The following is a 10183-nucleotide window of genomic DNA, read 5'->3' as shown; positions in this document are numbered from 1 at the left end:
CACAGAAGGTTGTGACCACCAGCACCACCCCCAATCCGAGGAAATAAAAGACACCAGGAACAAACCAAAACAGAACGGACGAAAAAGAGTTGGTTACCAGTGTTACCACTAACGCCCGAGTGGACGCTCGAGTTGGGCGTGCAGCGGGGCGGGGCGTGCGGCGTGCATGTTAAACAAATGCAAGCGTATAGGAGCGGCCTTAGTACACGCTGCTCAAATTACTTGTGAGCCCGACGCCACGCTGCACGCCCCGCCGAATACTCCGCTTCGAGCGTCCACTCAGGCCTTACACTTAGATGGTTGGCAGTCCTCGACTGTGTCTCCAGAAACATCCTGCGCTGCACAGCTGAACTGTGGAATGAACTGTCGCCGCACCGATACGATTCAAACCCCTCTGGTGTTGCGGGTGTCCATGGCCGACGGTAATCGCTTACCATCGGGCGATTCGTCGGCTCGTTTGTAATTCCTAGTTCGCCCATTCCTCAATAGCCCACTGGTGGGGTTCCCAGTTTGTACACTTCAAACCAAACAAACTAAAAAGTGTTATTTTATCATTATTTTTAATTATTTTTTTCGTTATCTTATTATTATGGCCGCGAAATTAGGATCCATTCCCACTTATAAAAGTGTGAAATTTTGAAAGTAGGCAAGCTTAACAACTGGGCCTTCTTTGGCGCAGGTACCTTACGTGCGTCCTGATAATTAATGTCCCATTTTATGTCACTGGATTGTGAAAAAATTAAAAAAATTAAAATGAAAAATGTTTATTTGTTAACAAAGAGGATACAATTGTAAAGGTTGGAGTCTTCTAGTAAGTATAAAATACTTGTAACAGAAGACACCGCTCTTCCATAATAACTAAGGCTTAGAACTTAATTAACAAATATATTGTACAAATTAAAACGCTAGTCAAATATATGAAATAAAATATAAACATAAATTAATTCATGTATTACACAAAAACTATTCACAAAATTCGCCCCGTGCCCCTCCAGATGCAAAGGAGCCCATCACACTCACCGCGTTGCCACGTTCAACCGCGATGGACCTTTGCATAAGGAAATACCCGGAGCGAGGGTTCTGTCTGGAGGGGCACGGGGCGAAATTTGTAAATAGTTTTTGTGTTTGTTAGTTTTTGGTTAATATTTTTGTAATTTTTGTAAGTATATTTTAAGATTTTTAAAAAGTATTTCTATTTACTTTGTAATAATGTAATTATTATTCATGTATTTATATTATTTTAATTAATTTTTAATCTTTATAATAATTTACCTTTACCGTCTTTTGATTTTAAATGGAATTTTTATTTTGGATGTAAATACCACCACATGTAGGTACCTCTTTTGATGAGGAGTTTTAGTTCCAATTTTCGTACAATTTAAATCCAATTTTCGTACAAAAAATGTATGTGCTTTTCCGTTGAGGTATGAAAATTCCATACGTTTTCGTTACTTACCTACTCAGGGGAAGATATATTTACTGACTAAAAGCTTAGAATAAATTTAGTAATTATGATGCGCATGTAACAGAATGCACGGATTTTAGGGTTACATCAAAGTGCACTTGTTTGTATCAATGCATAATAAGATCTATATCTGCCCTTCGCATCCCTACGGTCGCATTTTTACGAGGGGTGTTCAAAATATTCTCGGTATGAGAATGAAAACAAACAAGTACGAAAAGTTTGATATTTTTATTTTTCAATATACTCCCCCCCTATGTTCATACACTTAAAAGATCGATCAATTATTTTTTTTAATCCCTCGTAAAAATATTTTTTATCTTTCGTGTATAAATGCTCCTCCACTGCCGCCTTCAATGCTTCATCGTCAGAAAATTTATTTCCACGCAGATCCTTTTTAAGATTGGGGAGCAAAAAGAAGTCGCTGGGGGCTAAGTCCGGACTATACGGTGGGTGAGTAACAGTTTTAAACCCACATTCAACAATAGCTGCCTTGGCAATATGAGCAGTATGGACGGGGGCGTTGTCATGCAGAAGCATAATACCTTTGGTTAACTTTCCTCGCCTCTTTTCTTTAAATACATCCTTTAATTGACGTAGAATGTTAGCGTAGTACTGTCCTGTGATATTTACACCTTTTTCTTTATAATCGATTAGTAATACTCCTTCACAATCCCAAAATATCGTGGCCATGACCTTGCCAGCTGAAGGGATGACCTTGAACTTCTTGGGATGAGCTGAACCCTTAATGTGCCACTGCATGGACTCTTGTTTACTCTCTGGGTCATAATGATGAACCCAGGTTTCATCTCCAGTAACTATTCTTTGCAGCACCTCATCAGGATTTTCACCGCACAGGTCAATAAAATAGGAACAACAAGCTACACGCATATCTTTTTGAAGCCGAGTCAGCATTCGCGGAACCCATCTTGCACTTACTTTTGACATATTAAGATGGTCATGTATAATATCATGTACGGTACCAATAGAGAGATTGGTTACTTGTGCTATAGATTTTACCTTCACTCGACCATCTTCCAATATAAGTTTTTCCACTTTATCAATATTTTCTTGTGAAGTAGCTACTACAGGCCGGCCAGGTCTAGGGTCATCTTCAATACTCTCCCTTCCGCGTTTAAACTCGCTTGACCACTTTTGAATGGTAGATAAAGAAGGAGCAGACTCACGGTAAACACAATCCATTTCCTCTTTTATGGTTTTTTGATTTTTACCCTGTTTTGTCAAGAATTTTATCACGCATCGATGTTCTAATTTAGTTAACATTGTCAATTCGCACATGATGTTCATGTTTGTTCAGCAATTGCAGAAAAACAAAAGACTATCTCGGTTCGAATTATACTTTTTTTTAATGTCAATGAACAAACCTCAGCGGCCAGTAACGAAAGAAATTTTAGAAGAGGTCGTAAGATATCAATACCGAGAATATTTTGAACGCCCCTCGTATCGTTTGTCACCATGCCTGTCACGTTCTAACAAGTATGTAAGTGCGAAAGTGACGGGCATAGTGATAGTCGATAAAAATGGAACCGTGCTGAGCCCGCTGTACATGTACACCAACATTATTACATACAAACACACGGTGAACATATAGTAATACAGCAACACACCACGAGGCAGGATATTGCTGGCCATCGCCCGTGAAATTGACACGGCCGTATTAGCCGATATATTAAATATCCAATAGACTAGACGGCGCGGGATATAGACCTGTTTCTAGATATATACATAGTATATGTAGCTAAATTTTTGCTAGTTTCCGTCCATGCTCTAGTTTTCGTCCACTTGACAGATTTGCAAATAAGTAATATATTTGATTTTCAATTTTCTACTAGTGATATATCATTTTTATATAGATAGATATATTGTTTTGACATTTAGGTTTTTAATACATACGTATAAGTTTGTGCAGTAATGTAGGTTTTTTATTCAAATTTCCTCAAGTGGACGAAAACTAGAGCTGGACGAAAACTAACGCACCTACCCTATATAGGTAGGTATTAGGTAAACTTCCAAATAGTACAACAAAGTGCTTTATTTGACATAATCTTATAGATATTTGTAGAGCCATAAGGGGCCGATCTTTATTGTTGTTTTCTTCTTATCGTCAGATTAAAATTTGGTGAATAGATACAGTACCCTATTCTGTATAATAAAATAGCAATTTCACACTACGTCCTAACAATCTTCCCCTGAGTTACGAAAACGTAGGTATGATATTTTCGTAGGTAGTTAACTCAACATTGCATACATTTTTGTGTTCAAAATTGGGATTTCGCCTTTATTCCGCCCAGAACGAGGAATTCTTCAAACTTACCAAAATTTTATCAAATTCTGACAAAAAGAAAAATCTACAACCACATAAAAATCGGCCATAATAAAAATTAACCATGCGTAGATACCTATAGGTACTGTTGATCGCTGCTCTTGTTGAACAAAAATAATCCAGTTATAAATCATTTTGAAATATAACCGAATAAGCCAAAAAAGTAACAAACAGAATTGCTTCATATATTGAAGAAAGAATCATACGTTGTTTTTCAAAAATAGAACATTTGCCGTCGACAGATTGATGGCGCAGGGACGTCAAATAAATCGAACGAATGAACGATGCCATGTAGCGGCAATTACGAGAATGAATGAACGAAACGAATCATTTCATTCGTAATTAATCCGTATGTGGGCCGAAGTATTTGGAGCACTGGAGTGGCATTCTGACTCTAATATATTGTTTTTTATAAGTTATTACTCGTAATGTAGGTCCCATCTTACTTATAAACTGCAATAGATGTGAAGGCTGGATTCGAACCGGCGTCTTTAGCAATCCGGGCTAACGCCTTGAGCCCCTTGGCCACCCTGCCACGGTGGAACCCGTCCCAATTTCTCAACTATAATTATGCCATCTTACTGAGACTAGGCGTCTTTGACCAACTCTAAGGCTCTAAGAGGTTAAAAAAAAAACATAAATCAAAATATTTAATAAAATAATTTAATTAGTACCCAAAATTTTATCTTACTTTATGCACCAATGGGTAGTTTACTTTGCAAGTTGACATCTATTTGAAAGTTGGGTGAGTAGGTAGTACCTATGAACCTATAAGCAGTTATTTACCCTCAAAGATTGAGCCATTATAGGTAACAAATGTGGGGTAAAGCGATCGTTTCTGGGCAATTGCCGCGGGCAGTCGGCCGGCTGCCCCGGGCAGTGGGGCATGCGGTCGATGGGGTAAAGTGCGTGTTCATGGAGCATTCGGTCATTTAAAATGTTTATTTGAAATTGATCGAATGTTATTGCAACTAATACTAATGCAAGTAATGTTTAATATTGATAATGTCAATGTGGCTACCACCAGTTTGGCGTGGCAATGCCTAAACGCTATCGAGAACGTAACTTACTTTCTCGCTCGTACTCGCAAATTAATGCGAGCGAAATGTATCTATAGAAAGTAAATTAACACACACAGTTTTGACACTGTCAGTGACTCGTGGTACGGGTACAATAAAATAAATAATGACAATAACTCAAGATTGAACGAGACTGGACCCGAAACAGCAGCATAAAACAGAATAAGTAGCTGTATCTTTGTATAGTTGGTAAGTAAGTAGTATAACAATATAATATATAACAATTTTAGAATAATATTGATGGTTATCTGGCACATGCTATTACAAGAAGTAAAACTTTTTATTAGACACTTGTATTCAAAATAAACTCTGTAAGACATGTTCTGTTTATAAACTGTCAATTCTTTAGCCGAATGTTTTTCGAATCCATTCGGCCATTTTTGAAGTAACGAGAAACAACCATAATATTATATTATATCCATCCTCCTAACTTTCATGTTTATTACTTACCTACTTAAAAACATAATACACTACGATCTCTAGGGCCCGATTTACCCTGAACTCCCTAACTCTTATTACACCCGACCCAACACAAGTCATTTTAGGGGCCTCGTGAAATTGGTTAATGTAATCCGCTTTTTAGGATGTTATTGACCGAACGAGCGCGAAGCACGAGCGAAGAGTTTTTGTTAAAGAAGTTTTTTTTTAAACGCTTTCCAATATCAGGCTTTTTTATGATACAGGAGGCAAACGAGCAGACGGATCACCTGATGGTAAGCGATTACCGCCGCCCATGGATACCCGCAACACCAGAATATAAGTGCGTGCGGGTTTATAAGTGCGTTGCCGGCATTTAAGATTTTCGCATCGAGTCTCGTAAAATTTTGTGAGCATGTTCGATAGTTGTATTGTTTTTTTTTTTGCGATTTAGTTTTTTTTGTAAATGGCGGACTCACTCAGACACTACTAGTAGGTAAATAAGTAACTATTTTTCGGCGTTCATCCAACACTGTTTCTTCGCAACATTAACACTTCATTTTTACACGGACGCGATCGTAAAACTCGTCTTAACCGACGTTAAACATTTTACAAGTGGTTCGCCATCACTCCGAATAAGTATAAAATTTCATTTGAAGCGCGTTAAGTTACAATGCAATGTAACGCTCCATTACCTACCCCAAATTACTAGTTGTAAACTTTTTTAAATTCCTTCTTCGTTATCCCATAAATTATTTCACATAATCGATATTAAACTTTCGTGAGACATATTTTAAACTGTTTAGACGACAACGATCACTTGAATTTTTAGTCGCTATTGGCGACATATTTTGGGCCCTTCGAGGGTCCTTCTTCAGGCGCTCGTGCTCGCGGCTCGTGCAACTCGTGCACGCTCGCCGCTCCCTGCGCGCGCGCTGACGGGGCGGGGGCGGGGGGCGCGGTGCACTCCGCAGCCGGAGTTGTCAGGTGAAGGTTTGGTAGGGCGGCTGTATCGACCGACGTCAAGCACGCTGCACTCACTATGTCTACGCGATCGTCACAACGCACTTCCCGCTTAATACCAGGTATTACAGGCTTCCATGCAGGTGGCAGCATCCAGCCTCCGTCCCGATTGAAGCCAATAGCGACTAAAAATTCAAGTGAGTGAAACCATTGTCGGCTAAAAAGTCTATTTCACAATGACTAAAAGTCTCTACTCGACTAATACCTTTTCGTTGGCGCCTTCGCGGTTTCATGCTAAAATATTCCAAGCTCCTCTCGGCAACCAAATCCCTCTTACAACTACCTAATAGAAACTAACGCACTAGACCTTATTGGAAATAATCGATTATCGTAAGACATTTTTCTAAGCCGAAAAGAACTGGAGGGCTAGTCAAGATGACAATCGTACATCGACAAATGCCAAACGAAAAAATGTATCGGGATGACAGATGCTATAAAAAGTCACGTGACTGTTTTCATAAATTATTTGAGTTCCGATTGTAGTGTTTTATCAACGATTGTCATCTTGGCTAGGCCCCCGGACAAGATATCATGTGATTGGTAAATCCCTTAATAAATACCTACCTACTTACCTGCACGTTATTATTCCCATCCAGCGGGGCAATGCGGCCAGCCTTCTGGGTACCCTACCGAGCGACCATTATTCTGTGAACCGCATTAAGATTTTCACACAAAAATAGAAAAAAAAAAAAAAAATATTTTGGGGGTTCCCCATACTTAGAACTGAAACTCAAAATTTATTTTTTCATCAAACCCATACGTGTGGGGTATCGTCTATGGATAGGTCTTCAAAAATGATATTGAGGTTTTTAATATCATTTTTTTCTAAACTGAACAGTTTGCGCGAGGGACACTTCCAAAGTGGTAAAATGTGTCCCCCCCCCCCCCACCGTAACTTCTAAAATAAGAGAATGATAAAACTAAAAAAATATATGATGTACATTACCATGCAAACTTCCACCGAAAATTGGTTTGAACGAGATCTAGTAAGTAGTTTTTTTTTTTAATACGTCAAAATCCCCTAAATACGGAACCCTTCATGGGCGAGTCCGACTCGCACTTGGCCGCTTTTTACTTGTAAGTACAGTTTTTGTAATTTTTGCGGCAATTTAAGATAAGATACACCGATGGACAATGGAGGCTTAGTAATGGGTCCCCTTTTCCTAAAAAATGGTCTTTAGTTCCAAATCAAGACAAATGTAAGTACCTATCGCCGTCTAAGATTGTATCTCGCTTTATTGCCGGCTTATCACCAAACTCCTAATATGAAAATATGCCGGGAAACGTAAAAACTTCCGCCATAATCGTTTTCGCGACAAAACTTGCCCGGGGGGCGTCAGTAGGCCTCTGGAGACGGAATGACGTAAAGTCACGGTAACACGGAGCTAAAGAAGAGACGCTTTCCATGTATATAGATTTTCGTATGTTGTTATGTCTGACCATACTCTGATGGGTGAATAATTGGAATATGTAGGTCATGCTTAACAACTTTCACTGTTGAGTCTGGGGCCCCATATGGGGCCAACCCCGAATTCACGAAAATAAATCTGCCGTCTCATACATTTCGGTGAATCCACATGTCAATGTTTTCAGAATAAGGGCCCGATTCGGATTTTGTAATAGACATAGACATAGAAAATTTTTATTTAACACCACATTGAAAAATGTTTACAGGCAATGCTACAAAACATTACAAGCCTTAGAATTAAACTTAAATAGGCACAAATTAATTTGTTTACATGTAGATATAAGTTTTTTTAAATTATGATGCTAAAAAGGAGCGAACCTCAGCATAGACATCTATTAGATATCTTTTTCTACTCCAGCACTTAAATGTGTCAATTAAATGACTGACAGTGATATCTAAAGCAATGTCATTTGAATGCTTTGTCTATAGGCTCATAAGATGACTGCTAGCAGTCATCTTATGAGTATAATACAACTGCTTTATTTTTTTTAAAGATACAAGTTCCGATCATCTTGATTGAAAGAGGTATGTTTTCATTTACAATAATAACTCTTTTTTTTTTAAATAATAACTCTTTTTTTTTTTAATAATAACTCTTTTTTTTTAATAATAACTCTTTTTTTTTAATAATAACTCTTTTTTTTAATAATAACAATTTTTTTTTTTTTTTTGCTGCAGCTGTCATAGAAAAAGTAATGTATGCAACAGCTCATAATTGGTTCTTAAAATTCTCGGGTCTTTTTTTACAAAACTCGACTACGTCTCGTTTTGTAACTTCGACCCTTGAATTTTAAGAACCCTTATTATATCACTGTTGCATAAACTACTATTTAGACATCGCCAAGATACGATAACGATATGTTTAAGATCTAACCTGTCATATTTGACATTTCCGCGATTCTGGAGATACTCTCGAACGATTTCCACAAGATATTACTTAGAGATCTAATTTTTTTTTTTTTTAGAAATGACGAAATTGTAATGAGTATTCAACAATTATTTTCGCTACAGTTACTTAACATAACGCACGTAAATACGATTTCCCTCATAAAAGGTAGGGTTTGTGCGGAAAGAGATCTAATTCACATCTAATAGATATCTAACACGATCTATCGTAAAAGTGACATTGGTTGCCCGAATTGCGCTGCAAAATAGAACTAGTTGAAATCTAATCTTTAACGTATCTAGAATGGATCTAGTACGTGTCGTCTCTTGTGAATATCTTGAAGTTCGAATACGGCAGCTTGATACACGCTATCATAAAACGTACACCTTTCACATTTCCCAAGAATCAAAAAAACTGACTACAGTTTCACAGAATAGAAACATTCCCATCTCTATCTTATATCCCAAGCTAAAAGCCGTGTGTCACCAGCAAACCCGAAGAAATACAACTTATAGCGACAGATAAGATCTACCGAAACAGACCTCAACTTTGAGCCAAATAAACATCCATTCATATTCGATTTATTTATATTTGCGTCTCACTTTCACACATTAGGGTACTGGTAAGCTAAAGCAGAAAGAAAACAAATCGTATTCAATCTCAATTTGAATGTAGCGGGGTAAAATAGATCCCCCTGGTGCCTCATTCTCAAATATGCTTTGGGCGTAGTACAATTATATCGAAAATGCATTGGTGGTGTGTTAGCTTGCTCTAAAGTATGCACTAAAATTAATTCATAAAGGTGTTGGTGTTGTGAGTTTTCATTCCCTTATTTTGCCAAGAATCCCTCGTGGACTGCAATACGTAATTGTATAAATAGTGTTGTGTGTAGGTATAGTATAGTCAAAATAAACGTCATTATTTCAGCCCACAGACACATGCAACTCGAGGGGTGCCTGCTGCTTTGCCGACCCATACACACTTTTTTTTACTAGCCTATATGTATCCCACTGCTAGGCAAAGGGGGAGACCTCTTTCCCGCTAATTACGTTACGTCTTACGTAGGCGAACAACGCGCGAACGCCGCGCGGCCGCCGCGCACCTTCGCGTGTAAATCACTCACGTACGAGTAGGACATACCTATACGTATCAACGGTTTCTTTCATCCTCGCCGCGCCGCGCCGCGTTCGCGCGTTGTCCGCCTACGTAAGCCGTAGCGTAAGTCCTGTCTAATGCACACTCGCGGCAACTCTTTACAAAATGTATCAAGGTCGTCCCACCATCTCCGTTTTGGTCTTTCCCTGCCCCGAGATCCATCCTATGGGGTCCAGTCTGTGGCTAGTTTGGCCAGCGTCTCGGGTGCATTCGACATTTAAGTGCCATGCTGAACCAAGCCCCCTTTTAGCTTGAAACACACCACCTCCAGTACAGTGTACCTACCAACACTCCTATTTTGAAGAAATACTCATATTTTGCTAACAATAGTAGGGTGATTGGCCACTCT

The sequence above is a fragment of the Cydia amplana genome, chromosome 9 (assembly GCF_948474715.1).
Source record: "Cydia amplana chromosome 9, ilCydAmpl1.1, whole genome shotgun sequence".
In the NCBI taxonomy this organism is placed as follows: domain Eukaryota; kingdom Metazoa; phylum Arthropoda; class Insecta; order Lepidoptera; family Tortricidae; genus Cydia; species Cydia amplana.
This window is presented reverse-complemented; position numbering follows the sequence as displayed.